The 22098-nt window shown below is 41.1% G+C and overlaps 1 long non-coding RNA gene across 1 annotated transcript; it reads left to right on the top strand.

Annotated features, from left to right (window-relative positions):
- The first annotated feature begins 5831 nt into the window (after positions 1 to 5831).
- LOC138749440 (uncharacterized) lies at positions 5832 to 21860 on the top strand. The gene is made up of 3 exons (XR_011348639.1): positions 5832 to 5934; positions 14835 to 15087; positions 20850 to 21860. It is a non-coding gene; the product is annotated as an uncharacterized lncRNA (long non-coding RNA).
- Positions 21861 to 22098: the final 238 nt, after the last annotated feature.

Below are 22098 nucleotides of genomic sequence, written 5' to 3'. Positions count from 1 at the left end.
GTTAAACTTACTTTTCCCCCTCTAATGTCAAATATATAAAATATATTTTAAAAGATGGTGGCACCACCAGATCTGCTGTGCAGGCAGCAATGCGGCTGATGTGGGGCCAGAGAGAATGGGAAATGGAGACACAGCTCTCTCGCGGGTTCCATCCGCCCAGTTCGACTACCATCAGCTCTGCACAGGCTTCAAATGCCCTGTGAAAATCCTGTGACCATGGAGTCTGTGCCCAAGATAGCAGCACCTATGATTGGCAGCAGCCACGAGGGATTTCAAACTCCAGGGAAGAGTAGAACTGGCAAAGGGAAGACCACCCCCTGTCTGAGAAGGAGAAGCAGAGGAGATGACCCATGGACAGTGACCACGGCAGTGGTCCAGCGAGGGGTTCTGTGGCTGGAGGACCCACACAGGTGGTGGGCCATTGGTGACTCGAAGCGAGGGTCCCATGCAGGCTGTGGGCTTCTAGAGACTTCAGTAAAGGGATTCTCAGCAGGCTGCAGATTGCTGGAGGCTGAAGGTATTGGAACTGGGATGCGAGAGGGTGCCGAGGGCGCTGAAGGGTTCCCAATTGTATCGGACGTTCGAATCTGGAGCTTTGGACTCTGTGTGGCTGTGGGAGGGCTGGAGGTGAATCCTTGGACACTCGGTGATTCTGAGGGGACTCTCTCTTGCTTGTCCTTCTCTGACCATAAGAGGCGCTTCAGGCAATTTCAGCTGTTGGTGAATACGTCTGCCTTGCAGCAGGCAAAAGGCAATTTTGTGTAGTATGACACTATCTTTATTACATGACAATAAATAGAATCTTGAATCTTCAAGATATTTCTTGCCACATTATTCTTTCTGCTAGAAAATTTCTGGACAGCACAAACAACTGCTTTTTTTTTCTAACCAATCAGGATTAGTTGTCATTTAAGCAATGTGAAGGATGAAGAGAAGATTTTAAATTGGATAAATTCATCTTTACATGGAGATCAGAAAAGTTTAGGTGGAAATCGATGAAATAATGGAAGACGCAAAATGAATAATTTTGGTGCTTTTTTAAAGCCCCCAGAACCAATTTAATGCTGAAGTAATGACTGAATACATTTCTAGTAGTTCTTACAGTTAATAATCACTTAGCACGGTGTTGAAAGGTTAGTTACACTTGAAATAACTTGACATAACCTTCAATGGTGACTTTGTATCATATCTATGTACAGAAATCTCACACTCCTCACTTCATTTAAATATTGAGCTAATCAGTAGGATTCCCTTTCTCTGAATATAATGATGGATTGACATATCTCTGACAGCAAATTTTAAGTTCTGTGATGGATCACCCTTCTGCTCTTACCTGAAGTTAAAGCATTTATGTAGGAATAACAAGAAGCGCTATTAGCTTTGCCAATATTTTAAAAGGAGATGTTGAGCTAATGTTTAAATATTTGCTCTGTTTGTAGAGACATTTTAAAATGTGCTTATCACAGACTGTAGCAAGCTCCATTGTCCTGACACAAAGGTTAAAGTATAACTGTGTCACTGAGCATTTTAATTATGACTGAGGCAGGTGATCATATTCCATTGATTTTCTATGTTGTAACAGTAGAGGTCATTCAGCACGTCAAGCCATTGCCACTCGCAATCCCAATCCCATCAGTCCCATTGCCCCATTTAATTCCCTCTCTCATACATGCCCATCAATTCCATCCTGATTCTCTTAGCGCCCATCTAAAGTAGCAGTAGCTGACATCATGGCATTAGGGTGTGGAATGAAAAGGAAGAACATGCAGTTCCAGGGAGTATGTGCAAAGTCCACAGCATCGAGGTCAAACCCAGCCAGAGCTACGAGGCAGTGACACCGGCCACTGCGGCACAGGGATTTGTCTCTAAATTAAGTAAGACAGGTTCTAATCTTATTGTGGGGCCCTTCTGCATCTAGCCCCACTTCCTTTCAGCTTGCCGAGGAATATGATGACTGAATCACAAATCTGATTGTGTTCTGACTGGGTATAAATTGCCATCTCACTGTGGCATGCATCAACATCCAGGAATACAAATCCAGTATTCAAGCAACTGGCAGCTTCAAGCAACCAGCCAAAAAAATTGAGGAAAATAAATAGGTTAAAAAATACAGAAGTTTAAAATTGGCACACATCACTGTTAGTTTGCCAATCCATATAACATGCAATCTCAAGCAAGCGGAAAATTCACTTGCAGGGCCCAGCCTTCTGAACCTTCTCTCAGTAGAAAAACAGGCATGATTCCTGTCTCGGGAATCACTTAAATTTGCAAACACACATCACTCCTCAGCGGCTGATAGAATGCGGTGGTGAGGTTGTGTACATGTGCTTTAACTACAGTATGTCTAGGTGCTGGTAGCCACTCAAAAAAAAAACTGACCTGAAGTTTTCAGAAATGCCCTCTGTTTCTAAAAGTTAACCCAAAGATCTCAGTTTCTTAAACGACACTGTTGAATAACAGCTTTTTGAAGTTTTTTAAACAGGAGATACGTGTGGTGATACGGCCACCAGCCTACTACAGGGGGGGGGGGGGGGGGGGCGACCTCTGTACCTGCAGGAAGATCACCTAAGGGGCTGACTCCACCTGGCCGGCTGTCAATCAACCAAACTGAATATAAACCTGAGCCGGCCCCTTCTGGGCTAGTCACTCGTGGACCCATCAGTTGGACCCAACTGGTGAACAGACTTTTAATGGATTAAAGCCTTTGGTGCAGTTTTTTTTTGCTGAGTTTTGTGTTTGCTTGCTGCACCACAGCGCACCACAATCTGCAATGCGGTTTGACTGCCAAAAAGACATACATGTGGATTCAAGATTCCTTTACAGTAATGTAATAAAAACAGTGTAATATTACACAAAATTGCCTTTAGCCTGCCATAAATCAGACAGACTTGCCATCAGCAGAAATTGTCGGGTACCTCTTGCAGTCAGTGAAAGAGAAGCAGATGAGGGTCCTCCCCAGAGACACTGTGTCACCTCCAGTACTCCTGCAGTCTCTGATGCCACACAGACTCCAGTCCAAACCATTGGCATCCCAAGCTCCAGCTCCGAACCTCTGGCTCGATCAGGACCCCCTTCAGCACCCTCTCACATCCCGGTTCTGCTACCTGGCACCCTGTTAGCTAGTCTCGAGCCAGTGTCCAGCATTCCGCAGCCTGGTGTAAGTTCTTTGACCTCAGTTTGATTCATAGACCATTGTGCATTCATCTTGCACAGTGAAATTGCAATGGTGAATATACTCAGCGCTGTTTGTAGAGATCTATTCCATAGATATGATTGTGAAAACACAATTCTAATTATCACTATGTAATGAACAATATTGTTAGTTTGTTGAATGGAAGAGAAAGTATATATTCTGGTGTAATTCCCTTTGGTAGTATTTATCCTGATGATGGTGTGTACATAAAGCCAATATCTTTTTAAGCAATTATGACATGATCTCTCTTTTTGTGGGTTTGCAGGGAAGGCTGAGAGAGAGAGAGAGAAAAAATGTCTCCTTGGTGTAACTTAGCTTTATATTATAAATAGATTTAATATATCATCCAGTGAACTGCTATCTGATCATTACTTACTCTAAAACTAATCCCTCCCCAACCAAGTCCTGGCCTCTCAGAGCATTTTTATGGATGTTCATGCCTGCCTTTTATTGCTTTCTGAATGAAAACATTTCATTACCCCCAGAAGGCAAAACAGTTGTTATTTTGCACACTGTTTCAAAACGACTATCTCACAACTGAAATGACCGCTTAGATTTTTTGGACATTCCCCTTATCTAAACTTACAGGGAAGGAAGTCTGACAAGAATTCTATTAAAGCGTAGGAACATTTTTGCTTTGAATCAATCATCTCATTCTTCATCATTTTAATCAGATCTTTATCCATCCCAGTTATATTCCGACTCAGTGATGGCTTAGTGCACCCAGATTTTAAAAAAACTAACTTCTTTATTGAACCCTGCCATAATGATAAAAGATCACCTTTATCCTTTCAATATACTTTTGTCATTTTAAACACCAATAACCTTTGTATTCAAGCAAAATTATAACATTAAATTGACTCCCAAATAACAAAGCCTCAGACTGTTCGTGAGATAACTTGTATTACATGTAACCCCAAGCTGTTAGTCTTCTTTGCATTTGATAAACAATATTTTACATTGATAAACTTTATTTATTTTCACTCGTGTATTTGAAATATTAATTTTAATTATTAATTTATGCGCTGACCACCACTTGCATCTAGTCTTATTTCCTAACCTTAGAAATGAAAGCAATGTACATTTACCTTGCCACCTTTCAGTTTTCCCCCCAAATATTGTAACCAAACTTGTCACCTGACATCTTTCAATTCTTCAAAGATTTTTTTTCTACAGTTTTCCCAGAATTGGATGTCCCAAAGAAATAACCATTATGACTTTTAATGTAATGTACCTATGTTAAAATAAACTGCACATCAAACTAATTTAACAGATTGACAACTGTAAAAATATGCAACCAACATTATTGGGCTAGTGTAACGGATACCATTTGCCAACACTATAGATTTGAGGACTCTGAATCAATTCAAATTGGCATATTATTTTTGTTCTGCAAACTGATTTTTGTCCGTTACCACCTACTGTACTGAAACATCAAGTTCTCTGGTGTTATAAATGGCACCCTGCCAATGTTCTGTGTAAAAGAGGCCGCAGAGATGTCATTAATAATGTAGAGTATGCCAGGTACTCTTTTGAACAGCGAAGTGCTGAAGGAACAATTGAACCCAAGGACACACTGACTTTTTGCCTACACATCACAAGGACACAATTTGACAGTGTAATGATTTAACTATTTCAGATCCATAGTTTTTAGTTTCAGCTTAGTTTGGCAATAGGCTGCCCTATTTTGCTAGGAAGAATATTTAGCTGAGCTAAAAAGGAACTTAAAAGTATAAAATTGCATTGGGAATATACTCTGCATTTGATTATTGCAGGAAAGGATTTTTACCCCCCCCCCCCCCCCCAGAATTAAGACCAGTACTCTTGGTGTGGAAATTAGATTTTAGACATATACGGTAGAGTTACAGGGCCTATCGGGCCATAACCCCATGCCGCCCAATTAAACTCGATTGACCTACAACCCATGGTATGCTTTGAAGAGTGGGAGGAAACCGGAGCACCCAGAGGAAACCCACACAGACATATGGAGAACATACAAACTCCTTACAGACAGTGCGGGATTCAAACCCCGGTTCCGATCGCTGGTGCTTGTAACAGCATTGCGCTAATCATGCTGCCCTAAAATTGCCAGGTTTTGGATTCAAGTTGCTTTTCGCGCACTGGAACACATAAGCTAGGCTGATCCTCTTGTGCCATAACAAGGCCCAGTCCTTTCTATGAGGTTTATAGCACGGCTAAAAGAATACTGCCTCACATTTCTATCCACCCATGTGCAATCCTGACTCCTATTCTTTCTGAGTGGAGTTTGTACATTCTTCTTGTGGTCCAATGTCATTCCAGTTTCAAAAGGCATGCAAGTTGGTGAATGTTTTTTTTTAACCAGTGTGTTTTTGTGAAATAAAACTGTATAAGGCAAAATAGGTTTAATGTAGGATTCGGGAAAATGTCTGCTCAATGGCCGGTGCAGTCTTGATACTCTATGACCTAAAAGATTTGGTAATACATTTGTGCATTATTATTTTTATTTTTTATAGTAATGTTGTAAGATGGTTATAATATGAATATTTGCACTAAGACACTGCCGCAAAACACCAAATTTCATGACTTGTTCATGACAACAAATTCTGATTCTCCTGTATATTTTTTTAATGTTCTGTTTCTCTTCCCACAGAGGCTGTATGGCCTGCTGACCATTTCCAGCATCCCTTTGTTGCTTGTTTGTAATGTGACAACGTGGAAAATGGCGAAGTGCTTGAGATTACTTTCAGATGTAAAATGCGGTACGTAAATACATGGTTTTCCAATGTTAGACTAATATATTCAATAATATGCAAAACTTTCCTCGATGTATGTCTTCATTTGTTCTTCCAGTTATCTCTCTATCTGCCTCAGTATCAAATTCCTGTGAGATAACACTTCTATAAAACACTACATTTAAGGGGCCATACATTTACAAATTGTTGGACTAAAAGAACTCTATAAGTTCTGTTGTTTCATTACAAAGTTGTTTTTCTTTTACATAAATCATGTAAATTATTAAAGACTTTTGAATGATCTTACCATGACCAACCTATAAAGATTGCAACTGGTGTATTGGATGGTGTTTGCTGAAATGCCTCATTTTGCATTTGTTGGCAAGAGTTCTGGGTGGCTGCAGTCTGATTCATGTCGTTCATACTTAGTGTTGTAATATGGTTACAACACTCCAAGTTACTTCAGCAGTATTCCAAGACTTGGAAGATTGATCTCTCGGGACAGTTAGAAACCCACCCTGGCAGCTGGAGGACTTACAATCAGGTCAAGTCAAGTAAATTCAAGTTTAAAAAAAATAAAATCTGAAACTAATTTTAAAAGAAGTATCAGTAATTGTGACCATGAATATATTTGATCGTTTTTAAACAAAACCCACTTGATTCATTATTAATGTGCTCAGAGGAATGAAATTATGCCTAGATTGGCCAATATATGAATCCAAACCGACCTAAAGGAGAAATGAGCTAACAAGATATATATCTCAGGGGGTAATTAAGGAAGAACAATAAATACTGGCCTTTCTAATGATGCATGGATACCATGAACACATCAAAAATAACTTTCGAATCCAATTTCCTGGTCCATAGAAGAAAATAATAATGTTTCTGGTGCCTTTTAGTGCATAAATTGATGGCAGTGTTCTCGTGCGGTACAACAACTCAGTTCATGTCTGGAGCTGTAAAAGAAACATCAATTGATTTTCCTTTCTCTTTAACCAGTAATGACGTGGTAATATATGCTCATTATTGGCATGCCAACATCCAAGACAATCACTTCCAAAGTTGCTGCCGCCATAGGAAACCTCATCTCAGTCCTTTCTTATATGAGTAGATAATAAGAGGGAGATCATTAGATTTTTGGATATGTGAGGAATTAATGGATATGAGTTGGCACTGGGTTCTAAGATCAGACCTGATCCTCTTGACTGGAGAATGGGCTGAATGGCCTGTTATCAGTGCCGGATTTAGACATGGTGAGGCCCCAAAGTGTATAAAACTTGGAGACCCCTTGTTAAAAAAAATTACAGTACAAATTATTTTCAAATGAAGGCATTTACTGATTACATACTTATCATTTGGTTGGCTTGAACTCTGAAATAGTTTATAATATAGTATAGCCTGGAAACAATACTTCAACATAATTTTTAAAATAGTTTTAACATACTTTAATATATTTTTGAGGTCCCTGTGGATTGTGCAGTCCTAAGCTGTAGCTTGTTTGGTTATGTCTAAATCCGGCACTGCCTGTTGTTGTATGATTATGTTTGTTTGTAATATTATATGGTGAGGGGAGAGGAATTTTAAATTAAAAAAAGTTCTATTTTTAAAAAATTTAGACTTACAGCATGGTAACAGGCCATTTCAGCCCATGAGTCCATACTGCAAATGAACCTACACCCCCAGTATATTTTGAAGGGTGCATTGACAGGGTACGTAGTTAGAAATATTTTGTCAGGGTAAAAATGTCACATGCAGTAAAATCCCTGTTATCTGGAATTCAAGCAACCGGCAAAAAAAATTGCGGAAAATAAGTGGGTAAGAAATACAAGTTTAAATGGGCGCACCTAACCGTTAGTTCTCCATTCACGCACCACGCAGTCTAAAGCAACTGGGAAATTCACTTATCTACCAGAACCCGTAGGTGCCGGATATCAGGGATTTTACTGCACTAGAGGAGATGCGTCTGAAGAGGTGGGGGGATAGTTTAAAGGAGATGTGTTGGGCAAGTTGTTTTCCACAGAGAGGGGTGGGTGTGTGGAATGGGCTGCCAGGTGGACTGGTGGAAGTCAGGGGTTTTTTAAGAAGCTTCGAGACCCAAACTCTCTTTCTCATTTAAATATTCCTTCAGTACATCAGTACAAAGGGCACAAAAGTTGCTTTACTTTGGAGACCTCATTTATGTCAGGCACACCAGTCACTACTCAGAACTTCAGCTGCAATAGGTTCTCTCTATTTATAATCACGTAGTATTGTTTTCTCATTTCCGCCTTCCCTGCACCCTTGCTCTTCATCTCCAATTCTCTTCCTCTTCCGCTGACCTAGTTGCTGAAGCCAGGGATTAGCAAAGTAGACCCCAGATCAGAATCAGCAGGAGACCTTGTCAAAAGTCACTGCAATCACCCAGCAGTAAGATCCTGTATAGCAGCTGAGGAAATGTAGATGACCTGGGGTGTAATATTGAGGAAAGGATGCTCTGTTCCGCCAGACGTAAACAGGAAAATAAATCCTTCTGCCAGGCTAGGTAATACAATACAGACTATGATTGCATACTCATGATCCACTTTGAGTTAATGACAGAAGCTTGTCAATGTATTGATCACTGGGCTTTCCTGGACAACTAATCCACACCCAAGGAATTACGACTTTCGATTGTGTATGGAGGATCACTCTGGAGGACACAAATCTGCTCAATATTTTAACAACAGCGTCAATCCATTTCATTAAAATGGCAGGAGATAAATGTCATAGGAGCCCATCAAAGCAATATTGTTAATTGATCATTTTCTTAGGGTAATGTGTTCTGTACTAGAATATCTTATCCTGACTGCATTAAAGGCAGTAGGGAAAAGATTCATGCAGAAAATGCAATAATTCAGAATGTACTGTTGCATTTACGCTAATCCTGATAATTTTATTTTCCATGAGATATCATTGCATTATTAACTATTCCAGATCCCAATTTAAATAGTTTCTAGTAACTCATACATAGAATGTTTCTACATCCCCATTTTATCTGTTGGTAGTGTTGACCGAAGTGTAGATCTAGCATTTTACAGTAGGGAGCAGGTTATTTTGTTCATCAGATCTGTGCTAACTTTCCAGAGTCCCATTTCTCGGTCCTTTCATGTAACCACATTATCTAAAAATCCACAGAAGTCCAAAACTCCGGATACTAGAAATCTGGACCTACCTGAGAATCCGGACTGTTCTAAATGTTAAAATTTAGTGGGCTTTTGTGTACGCTTGTAAGCGCCACAGATGCACAGCGGAAACAAGTGACCACTTTATTTTTCTTTAAAATTGCTCATGAAGCATGCTGTATTTGCTCGTGAATAAACTATCATAGGTTACCTGTTCATCTCTTCTTTATTCCTCCTTAAATTTCAGTTTAAAAGTACTGCCCGAGAATGCGGAAAATCCAAAAATCTAGCCCTATCCAATCCCCGAACAGTCCGGATTTTCTGTTGTATTTGAAAGTCTAAACTTAACAATGAGTAAGGTCTTGGCAAAATAATACTATCTTATGTCAGATGTGTGAATGGGAGCAGCCATATTACTGGCCCTAGTTATCCAGTTGCCGGGATTAAAATCCAGCACCTAGGGTAATTAAGCAATTTAAATCAATTTGGAATTTAAAAAAAAATATCAGAGGTAGTGATTATGCATTTTCTAAATTTACATAAAATCCTTTCTGGTTTATTCATTCTCTTCAGGGATGGAAATTTGCCATCTATGCCTAGTCAGGCTTAGATGTTACTAAGCATTGGCACACCTCCGGGCCGTGTGCTCAACCAGCTCCCGTTCACGCTACTGACCAACGACTGCATGGCCAGATCCAGCTCCAGCAGTGTCATCGAGCGTACAGATGACTCAACAGTCGTCGGTCTCATCAGCAACAATAATGAGTTGCACTACTGAGAAGAGGTGGAAAATCTCATGAAATGGTATGAGGGTAACAACCTGAGTCACAATGTGGTCAAGACAAAAGAGATGATCGTGGACTTCAGGAGTACCAGGAGCGACCACCCTCCACTGCACATCAACAAATCTGTAGTGCAGAGAGTGAAGAGTACCTTGGAGTTCACTTAACTAGTGACCTATTGTGGACACTCAGCATCTCACTTGTCAGGAAGGCGCAATGGTGACTGCACTTCCTGAGGAGCAGGCAAGGCTACCAACCCACCTTCTATAGGAACTCTATCAAGAGTGTCCTGACCAGCTAGAACACAGTATCGTACAGTTGCAGCAGAGAAATGGATCTGAGATCAATCCACAGGGGACCATAAGAATGGCAGTGAGGATCATGGGATCGCTGTCTGAAGAGAGCGTGCAAAATCACTGAGGATCCCTTCCATCCTGCACGTAGCATCTCCCGTTGGGGGAGAGATACAGGAGGATCAGAGCCAGGACCAACAGGCTGAGGAACAACTTCTTCCAATGGGCAGTGAGAATGGTGAATGACCAAAGGAACTGCTCACACTAAGGCTCTGATTTGTGTGTTATGTCTGGTTGTGTGCCTGCACGTTTTTGCACTGAGGACTGTACTTGTACAGTCAGACGACAATAAACTTGACGACTAGATTCATTGCAAAGTGGTTGTCTTTGAACTGTCCTTCAAATTTTTCCCTCTGTCACCTTTCCCCAGCTCTGCTTTCACAGATCTAAACAATCCCCTCTCTCCCCTAATCAGTTCTCACTCTTCCTCTCTCCTGGCCTCCTCTTCATATCCAATTAACACCTTATTTCTGTTGAATCGATACTGCTCCACTTGTCCTTTCTTTTGACTCAGAAGCCTGCCTGCTTTATACACATACCTTGAAGGAATCAGACCTGAAAAGTCCATTATATTTTTTTACCTCCTATGGGCGCTGCGAGTCCGGCCAAGTTCCTCCAGCATTTTTACAATCTGCAGGCCTTTGTGTTTCAGCGTCCTTCAAATTGCTGTTGGATTGCACTGAGCATGAACGAGAAAGGAAAATAGGAATAAAATGGAATCAACTCCTTGAACTGAGCTTGGCATCAGATTTCAAAATAAAAAGCGACATCAAGCCTAACTAATGCTGGAAAGTCTTTTCACTAACACTTGGAAACATGTCAAGGTTGGGAGAACCACAGATTAATTTCCTTCAGTCAACCTTCCTTCTCATTGGGAAGTGAAGCTGAAGAAATGGGAAGAATGGCTCTGCGAATCCTCAGCAAAACAAGATGTAGTCTTGGGTTTAAACATGGGCGAGGAAGTCCTGTTGATCATTCCCCACCTCCTTCCTCCACTGATGACTCGATACTACATGGTACTGGTCACTACTTGGAAGGCCCATTCAGAGGAGCAAGACCACAAAACAAAAAAAAAATGAATGGAACCTTTCGTGTTCATCATTCTGAGAACCATCGGAAGACCAAAACCTTAATGGTAAGATGGCCCTTTTAACCTTATGAAAAATAATTTTTTAAAAAGACAGTCACCTGTTTGAATTGGTCTTAACCATTCTTAAAATCTGGATATTCTTCATTATTTTGAATACCATTGCTCCCATATCAGAGGTACCAATTGACCTCCAAATTCAAGCTGTTAGCACTCTTTAATTACATTGCTAAAGTAGGAGACCCCTGCATTGATTTAACTGTACTTCTCCTTATACCCAGCAATTTGTCATGGAAACATGATGACCTCTTTGACAATGCAATACTGTCATTTCATTTTATTATTGAACTATTTAAGTATGAGCTGACTTGCCCAGTTAGCATGCAACCCAAAGATTTTCATTGTTCATTGGTGTACGTGTGCCAATAAACAATTCAAGATATTCAAAATACATTTAGCAGGTCAGAACTTGACTTCAAAGATACACGGCGGGTCAATGGACAAAAATTGTATTCTACCGCAGACAATTATCTTACCGCCAAGAGTACCAAACCTCACTCAATGAGTTGCATGGAAGAACGTTCCAAGTATCAAGTTGACAAGGCTGTCTCCGATTATATGCAATGGAGAAAAAGAGAATTATTGCTCAAGCAAGAAAATAACGGGAGATCCATTATCTTGCCCATTCCCATAAACGTTGGTGGACAGTCAAACTAAAGGGATGGGGGGGGGGCAGTGGGGGGGCTAATGGGCCTCTCTATCAATATGCCAAAGACATAGTGTAAAGAGCATGGCCTTAATTGTCAGTAGGTCAATAATCTCCACCGAGGTTTAACTGGAGGAATTCTTCACAGCAGCGTCCCAGAGAAATACTTGATGGTAATTTCATTATGTTTATTTTCACCCATCACTACTCATGTACTGTTGCCTCCTGTGCCTGGATCCCAATCTAGCATGCACGCCAGACAATGCATAATAATGACACATTGGCTCTCAGCAACATCACCCATAATGAATTTCCTCTATCAACCTCTTGTGGGTTATTCTTGATCACAAGCTTAATTGGGCCCATCCCATATAAGTACTGACAAAAATAACATTAGTTGCTCGGTGTTCTGCAGTAAGTCATTCACCTTCTGACTTCCCAAAGCCTTTTTGTAGGGCACAGTTCAAGAATGTTATGGAATACCAGCAGCTAGTGAATGAAAGCATTAATGCCCTCACTTTCTTTTCAAATCACAAGCATTGCTAATTCCCCCGTTAGTGCACCATCTAAATCCCGGAACTCTCTACCTTCCAGCACTTTGGAAGCCTTGTCACATTCATGGACAGTAGCACTTCAACCTTAGGGCTCATCCCCAAATGTTCAGTATAATTAGGAATGGTCAATCATTGTTAGAAATGACCACAGCCTGTGAATGAGTTTCAACAATAGTCTTTCTTGTTCTTTATTTTAGAACTGGGGCTAATTAATATGATGAGAAGCAACATTATTTTTTTTACTACTTTTATCAGGTTAAATATTAACGTTGACATTAAGATGCTTAGATTGACCATCCACTCACTCACCACAACAACTGCAATCTCCACAAATACTACAGCACGAATCTTTGAAAGAAATCGTTACTCTTATACTCATCTGCCTGTGATCAGTACTTTGGTTAGGGCTGCAGTTTCCCTTCTACTTGTCACTCGCAACACTGGTGCAAACTTTCAGGAGATTCCAGAATATACACCTCAAGACAAAGATGCCAATTAAAATATATGAATGATAATAATCAGCTTATTTTCCTTATTGTTGTAAAGAAACGATGAAGATACGTTTCGAGCTTCATCAAGATAAGAACAAAATATGGGCAGGTGCCTGCAGGGCCTGGTTTATATTGCTGACGAGCTCTCCAGGAAAGAACATGACTGTTGTCCTCAGCTTTACCTCAGCATCCATGATTAGCGTAGAATCTTCCAGAGTGGGTATGGATGTGTGAGGGAAGGAGGAATAATGAACAAACCAGGTGCTAACCCTAAGCTTGTTAGAGACCTTAAACCTGATCCTTCTCTGCTCCCCGTAAAGGGGCAATTGGCTTAAGCTTGTTAATTCCCATCCAGTTGCAAGTACTGGCATGCACCATTCCCATGTTCATAAACAATTTACAATACTGTGTAGTGGCCCATGCACGGAGTCGCGAACCAGCCCGCAAAATGGCTGACAAGCGCGGCAGCCGCGTGAAACTGAGGGTGGCACTAGCCATTGTCCCAAGTGACCTCTGCACGGCTGGAGGATGACGTCCCCAGGGAGGAATGCTGGCCAACCCGAGGTAGGCGCTCCGACGATGCAGACTCCTATTGTCAGCACCAGGGGCCCACATAAGCAGAGCCGCCATTGCAATAAAACAGTCCTCGATTTCTACTCTGTAGCATGTCGAATGACTGAAAGACGTAGATTCAAAGCAAGGCTTTTATTACCAAAAGACTGGAGCGTAGTACATCGAGGTCGACCAGTCCAGACTGGCCTGAATCGGGTTAGGTGCAGAACCTTATGACCTGGCCAGTAGGTGTGGCTACAGCTCTCAGCCAATTATAGCACTACATACAAATATATACAGAGGTGATAGGATCCCATACTATCACAGACTCCTCATGTGTGTGAATTCCTTCCACACTCGTAGCTGTTCTATTATGTGAATCACTGAGGCACAAACTAGAAGTCACTTTTATAGACATTGAGTTTCCTGATTGCACCTCTGCACGTTCCATGAACATTGGATAAATGCTTTGAGGTTGTAGTAAAACCGCAGGTGGGGATGTGCATTTGGAAATCGGACAAACAGTTGGCAGTTATTCCTTGGCTTTGAGGCTATGTTTCTTTGAACAAAAACTATCAGGTCCCAAGGTGAGTGATTAAGTTGACACTGCATCTGTTAATCTGACCATAATAGATGCTGATAATATAATCACTCCACACAGGCCCTGCATTATTAGTAGGAGAATCATTCAACATTGAAACAGCCCTTCATTCACTGAGTTCACATTGACCATCAGGTGCTCATTTCCACTTAATCCCATTGTTACACTGTTCCCATGTTGGGGAAGTAATGTTTCATACTGAAGACTGAGCTAAGTTTTCCTTTCACCTGCTGCCCAGCCTGTTACAGGAAGTAAATACCTCAGGTGGCTTTAAACATTTGCTTTTTTTCTCTCCCAGCAATGTCTGGCTTGGTTCCTTTGAACGTCAAACAAAAGCTGAGAGCTACACATTCATTGTCTTCACTTTTAACGGAGATATGAGGGCTGAATTTCCAAAATTAATATGAAAGAAATCTCATGGTTTGTGTAGCAGTTAGCGTGACGCTATTACAGCGCCGGTGATGCGGGTTCGAATCCGGAGCTGTCTGTATGGAGTTTATACTCTCCCCCCATGACTGTGTGGGTTTCCTCTGGGTGCTCTGGTTTCCTCCCTCCCTTCAAAATGTGCAGGATTGTAGTTTAATTTGGGTGGCATGGGTTTAAATGGTCTGAATCACCTGTATATAAGTAAATAAAATGTAATATCATTTCATTTAAATAGGTCATGAAAATCGGATGGATGGAAAGATCTTGCTCCAATGTCGCTTACATTCTGTAATTGGCTGCTTTGGTGCATAGCCTTGTCAATACGACGTTGGATTTATGTCACAGAGCAAATTTTAATAACAATCAGTAGGTTGCAGGATTCATCCATGGAACGATGCAAGCAGGAAGCAGGAATCACAACAGAACATATGGGTTGGAAAGTCTTGTCTTCAGTTTCTCAACATTGTGTAGCTTCAATAAGCTTTAAGGTATAGATTAGTGTGAAGTGAGTCACTTTTAAATTCCTTTCTATCATTTTTGTAGATTTATAATATTTGTATCATTTAAGAAGAACATTTTTGAGAGCAGTTATAACTGGTTCCTAACAGATATAGAAAACAAAACTGTTTTTTCTAATTCAGGGTGCTGTTCAAATTTCACTGTAATTCCAGAGTTCAAAACATCTCGAGGATCTCTCGAATACAAACCAGAATCATAATTGCAAAACACTTTAAAAGTTTATCCTCAACCAAGAACCAGTGTTGGCATAAATTTTAATGATACTTTCCAAAGATTAAAAGATGTTTCTCATTTGAAAGGGCACAGCTGTATGCACTTTACCAAGGTTTAAATCAATGCTTCATCTGTACTCGATGTCAAAAATCATATCTGATTGGCCAGACATTCTTTCCATGCAGAAGATAACTTTTAAAGAGCTACGGTGACCTCTTGCGATGTCAGATGTGACTGTCTTTGAAAACGTGGAATGCAGCCATTTGGATGAGATGTAAAATCAATGTCCCTCAATGCCTCGATGATCAATTTCATAGATGAGGTGGAGAGTTTTCCCTGATCTGCTGTCTTATACCTATACATCAAGTAGTAACACAACTATTACCTTTAGAATAAAAATGTTGCATTTTTACAATGCATGATGGGTACCATTCGATCTTGAGATTAACCATTGCCCAGAAATATATTTGATCAGTGACTGCGTGGTGAACAAGTAAATATCCGTCCGCCAAGAGAAAGTTCAGTTGCACATGAGGTTGAATGACTCACCAATATGGAACATGCAAAAGAAACCTTGTAAATTATGCGAAAGTTATTGCTTGGTAGAGGATAAACCTTTAAAAGTTTTGAAATTAAATACTGGTCTACTTGTGAAATGTTCCTGAAGAGCCCGTAACACTGAGAATTCAGTCAACATCAATGTTAATTCAGTGATGCACCAGATTAAAAGTTGCACCACGTTAAAAGCTGCACCAGTGCAGAGTATGTCAAAGGAATCGTGTAAATCTAAGCCTTGCCTGGGTTTGGTGATTGATGAGGAATGGATTTGGAGACCGGGGAAAGGACAAGTGGCGTTTGGTAACTAGGGTAAAGTGCCAACTGAAAATGTCTTCGTGAGGGGCAATAATTGGGAGATTCTCAGCAGTCTGGCTGGAAGGAGAGAGAGGCAGGCAGCGATAGATGCCAGTGTTCAGGGGGTTGTCAGGATTTGAGTGGTGAGCTGCCAAATATTGGATGGCAGATCATGGCCAGGTATTGTCAGGTGGCAGATTGGCAAGAGTGACGACGTGGCTGTGCAAAACCTTGTGAGGACTGGGAGAGGATCATTATATTTGGGATAGGAGGCAGAGGGGGAGCTGAGTCACTTACTTAAGGAACTAGGTTTCCATTCCTGGCCTGGAAACCTGTGTGGGAAGGAAAAGATTTGGTGGGTTCAAAGAGGATCGAGTCTAGACACAGGCTGAACACAGGAAAGATTTTTATTAAAACGTGTAGGGGGTGTGATAATACAGATTCTATCACCAATGTGTTTATGTACAGATTGTAGTGTAGGATGACTGTGATTGGCTGAGAACATAGCCACACCTACTGGCAGGTCTTAAAGGATTGCTCCTAGCCAGACCAGGTCATTCTGGACTGGTCGACCTACATGTGATATGCTCCAGTCTTCTAGTTAATAAAAGCCATGGTTTGGATCAACTTCTTTGATTCTTTCGATGCACTCTACAATTTTATTAACCAGGAGCAACCCTTTAAGACCTGCCAGTAGGCGTGGCTACGCTCTCAGCCAATCACAAGGGGATCACAAGAGGAATAACACATAGTAATACTCTCAATCACAAAACTCAGTACACAGTATAATCAGTCACATCAGACTTACTACGAATACTAGCAACTGTATATAGACTTATAACAACCAAGGATTACAATACACTACCCACCATTACCTGTCTAACGTAGACATGACTTTAATACTATCTAACAGCCCTGTTCCCTCTGTAGTGCACACTTTACCAATAACTCCTCCAGTGTTGTCCACAGGTTGTGACCTAGAGTGGAGCAGGGTTCATCTCAGGACTGAAGAGCAAAAGAGGAAGAGCTACTCCACGTGATGAACTTTATAATAGAGTAAGATGACGATGTAATCGTGATGTAATCACTAGGTGATTAAAGGGGCCAATGGTCAAGTGTGCACTAATGGGTTGGCAGCGACCAACCTTGATTGGAAGGTGATGTGACTTCCAACTAGCTTCCAGATAGAGAGGTCATGTGACCCTCCACAATCACCCTCTATTGCCAAGCAAAGGTAGGCCTCGCCACCATTGTGTAAGATTGGCTCTACATGGATCCAGCCCATTGTTTTTTGTTGGACACTGATGCCCACATCTGGGATATTCTATGCACGAATATTACAGAAGAACTAAAGACCCAGATTGAAAATCAGAAGCTGTTAAGTTCATGAGCTTTAAACCATTATATTTTTCATCAAAATTGATTACCAAGCATCCAAAATTGTGGTGCTATGCTCTCCAGTTCCTTTGCAAAATTGGTTGCAAAGTTGATTAATGTCACTAGAAGCTGATAAATCTCCCAGTTTTGCACAAACTGCCTGCTACATTTTTTCCACCACAATTACTGTGGACCTAGGGAATGCTATGATTTTTACAGATCTTATCTAAAGCAAGTTCCTGCTCTTACTTCCAAGGGCTGTGATATGCATCAGCCAGGATTCTAATTTGCAGATGTCTGTATTCCTCTGAATTCAGACAAGAATAATTAGCCTTCCATTGTCTGAGAAAGGCAGAACAATGAATGCTTAAAGTGAAGAACCATAGCTAAATAATTTATTCGGTTGAAAACTGAAAACTGGTGCATATTCTCAGTCATGGTGGAACTTTCCATAAGATCACGGTTTCATTGGGCATAAACAAAAAAATCTGTAGTACAATGTTGTTCTCCTTTGAATAAATCCCATAAATGTGCAACTAGTTCCAGTAAAATACGAATCTGCAGACACCGTGGTTGAAGTAAACAAAATAATGCTGCAGAAACTCAACAGACTGAATAGTGTACCTTATCTTTCTTTGGCTTGGCTTCGTGGACGAAGATTTATGGAGGGGTAAATGTCCACATCAGCTGCAGGCTCGTTTGTGGCTGACAAATCCGATGCGGGACAGGCAGACACGGTTGCAGCGGTTGCAGGGGAAAATTGGTTGGTTGGGGTTGGGTGTTGGGTTTTTCCTCCTTTGTCTTTTGTCAGTGAGGTGGGCTCTGCGGTCTTCTTCAAAGGAGGTTGCTGCCTGCCGAACTGTGAGGCGCCAAGATGCACAGTTTGAGGCACATAACCAGTGTTTCAGGCTTGAGCCCTTCATCAAGATATGAGGTACCATGATGAAGAGCTTAAGTGTGAAAAGTTGGTTATGTCTCTTTATCTTTGCTCTATAGAGTACACTGACCTCTGAATTACCCCAGCATTGTGTTTTCACTATGTACCAATATTTGGCAGTTGAATGGAGATGTTTAGAAATTAATTTCTGTTACTGGGCCATATGCTTTTAGAAATTTCCTGGAAGAAGGCTCTGTTATTCAGGTACAAAGATTGATGTGTTTCTCAGAATTTAGATCCACAAGCACATATTTATATACTGCCATTTTACCATTGTATATTTTTAAAATAATAACTGAAGGAAAATTTGAGATGCACTGCTGTAACATTCATGTAATAGGTATTTCCTCCATTTAATTTTTCCCTCTCATAATTCTACAAAGACTAAAGTAAATATTAATTGTGGTTTTTTTTTCAAAAATGCAAGATTTGCCTGTTGATCGCACTTCTGAAACTTAGCTGATGTCCTGATTATATTAAAAGAATACCTGAAATAAAATGAATAGATTAAACTTAAAAAAGAAACAGCTGTTTATTTCAGCAGGAGGTAAATTGATCACTGAGATATGTTTTTCCCAGACCCTTCTATTCCATATGGAAATGCACAGTCTCAGTGCGCAGATGTTTATGTTTGATCTTTGGTGGAGGACTTGTCTTGTGGGTTGACAGCGAACATAAGCAGATGACAATGCGTCTTATCAAATGTTTTCAGTGCTGATGAAGTTATTTGAAGGATTCATTATGTTCGGGAATTTTTGGAGTAGAATTGTCACATCAAGTTGACAAGGCAGAGGCCACATTCAGGAAATTCGGATGGCCAGCAGGTGGCAGCCTCGCCAGAGGCGCTGGAGGGAGAAGGGTGAGGGGTAGGGATGGAAACTAAATTTGTGTTTGTTGCTGGGGAAAAATGATTCAACAACTCCCTGGAATTGGCAAAGAGGATCATGAGGACTGGGGCAATGATGTCAAGTCAAGGGGTGGAATATTTGGGATGCAGCTTATTTGGACATTGAAGTAAATCACAAAATTCTGTAGACTCGGTGATTGAAGTAAACACACAAAATGCCGAAGAGACTCAGCAGGTCAAACAGGGTCCGTTGTGTAGCGTAGGCAAAGATATGTAACTGACGTTTCGGGGTTGAACCCTTCATCAAAGTATGAGAAAATGCCGGCAAGCGTCTGAACAAAATAATAGTGTGGGGGAGGGTGGGGGGGGAGGGAGAGCGGGTGGAAATGCAGGAGATAAAAGGTGGAAAAAGGAGGGAGGAGACAGCAGCAATGAAGGGAAGGAGGATGGCAGGGCTGTGTAAGTAAAAGAACTGAAAAAAAAACAGGAAAAGGGGGGAGAGGAAAGAAAAGGCAAGCAGGTTTAATGGAAAGCAGTAAAGTCAATGTTCAGTCCATCTGACTGGAGTGTGCCCAGATGGAAAATATGGTGAATGTTCCTCCAATCTTCAGGTGTATATAAGGCCATTGACAGACATGTGAGTGTGGGAGTGTGACCTGCAAGTGAAATGGTCGGCCACTGCGAGGTTGCTGTGGTTGCAAATGGAGCAGAGGTGATGAGCGAAATGATCTCCAAATCTAAGACTGGTCTCTCTGATGTAGAGAATGCCACAAAGGGTGGTCTGGATGCAGTAAAGAAGTCCTCTGGATGTACAAGCGAAGTGTTGCTTCACGTGAAAGGCCTGTTTGGGGCCCCGGACCATGGTGAGGGCACAAGTGTTGCACATCCTGCGGGCACAAGGTAAGGTGCCAGGGTGTGCAGGGATGAGTGCACGAAGGAATCACAGAGGGAGCGATCCCTGTGGAAGGCCCGGGGTGGGGGGGGGGGAGGAAAGGGACAAGTGTGTCTGGTGGTGAGGGTTAGGTTGTAGTAAGTGCAGGAAATTCTGATGTGTTGGATGTGTTGGATGCGGAGGCTGGTGGGGTGGTAGGTGACGATGAAGGAAATTCTATGTTGGTTGGACATTGGATATTGAAGCCACCATTAGGTTCTGGTCATATTGAGAAGGTAAGACATCCACAATCTGGAGACTGGAGAGTTGAAACAATGTAGTTTGGGAGATATGATGGGAGAGTAGTTCAGTGGAGTTTAATGGGGTTTCCAGCAAAGGCGACAGAGGGACCAACCCATGAAAGTTTTGGGGGCTGGGTTGTTCAAGCCAAGTGCAATCATATGCTTCCAGGATTACATGGTCTGATATCTCCTGGAATGCTGTGATAAGAGTGTTGTGAATGGGGAGACAGGGGAATAACATCTGATGTAAAACAAAATATTCATGATTGTCTGCATCTCTCTTCTGATTTTTATTAAATATTCTGTATTTTGCACTTTCCTTGTTTCTGCAGATGAAAAATCGTCTACGGGCTCAGGCAGAAGCAACTAAGGCAATGATCATCACCGAGTTTCACAGAGGGAAGAAAGCAATTTCACTTGCACAACGCTGAAAATTAAAACAAACGTGACTGAATTTTTAAGCAGGCATCTTTTGTTTGAAGAATGATAGAAGGAACAGGAAGATGAGAAGAGAATGGACTTTGTTTTGGATTGCTCCAGCAAAGATAGATTCACCCGAATGACCACTCTCTCAGCCTTAAATTCCTACGTTAAAGAACATGTCCTTTTTATCGCGGATAATCACTTTGGTCCCTCAAGAGGCTGAAACTGAATGTGTGTAATTGGTCACCTCCAGCACATAGTCCCAATTCACGGATGCATGCTCAAATTCAATGAAAGAAGATATTCCAAAGATGTCTATATCTCACTGTTGATTGTGTTATATGTGGCCTTTTCATTCTTTCTGCAGATGAAAAGGCAGTGGTTCTTAACCTTTTTCTTTCCAGTCACATACCACTTTAAGTGTTCCCTATGCCATCGGTGCTCTGTGATTAGTAAGGGATTGCTTAAAATGGTATGTGGGTGGAAAGAAAATGTTTGAAAAACCCTGTTTCGATCGTACCACATTGACTCATTATGTGAACAGTTTCATAACTCCAAAAAAAATGACAATTTTTCTGAAGCAAAATATTTCACTAACTATTGGGTCTAGAGCAGTGATTCTCAACCTTCCCTTCCCACTCATACACCACCTTAAGCAATCCCTGACTCAACACAGAGCCCTTACAGCAGAGGAAATGATTAAAGTGGTATGTGAGCGGAAAGTCAAAGGTTGAGAACCACTGGTCTAAGGTGAGGAGAATGTTCAAGTCGAATGCAATCAGTATTTTCAAAAAAAATCGGAATAAGAGCACAATGGATGTCTCAGACTGAAGTTGCAAAAAAATACGGAAGATGGTACCAGCATATTTTGGTAAGTCATCTTTAGCTATTCAAGAATAAATTACTTTAATGCAACAATATGCTAAGATGGTTTATTGTTGTAACTTCATAACATCAAGGAGTTATATGTTTTCTCTCCAAATTTAAGATCATTTAAATTTGTGACAATTTGTTTGCTATCAGCATGAGGAGGAGAGCGGCAGTCAGTCCATGGTGTTAGTCTAAGGGAAGCACAGACAAAGAGGTGGGGGGAGGTGGATTGGTGATGGATGAAGAGAATGTACCTCATAGCCAGGTCAGATATCGAAAAATAGTATG

Source organism: Narcine bancroftii, chromosome 14 (assembly GCF_036971445.1).
Source record: "Narcine bancroftii isolate sNarBan1 chromosome 14, sNarBan1.hap1, whole genome shotgun sequence".
Taxonomy (NCBI): Eukaryota; Metazoa; Chordata; class Chondrichthyes; order Torpediniformes; family Narcinidae; genus Narcine; species Narcine bancroftii.
The sequence above is the reverse complement of the archived record's forward strand: the minus strand, read 5'-3'. Positions and strand labels throughout refer to the sequence as shown.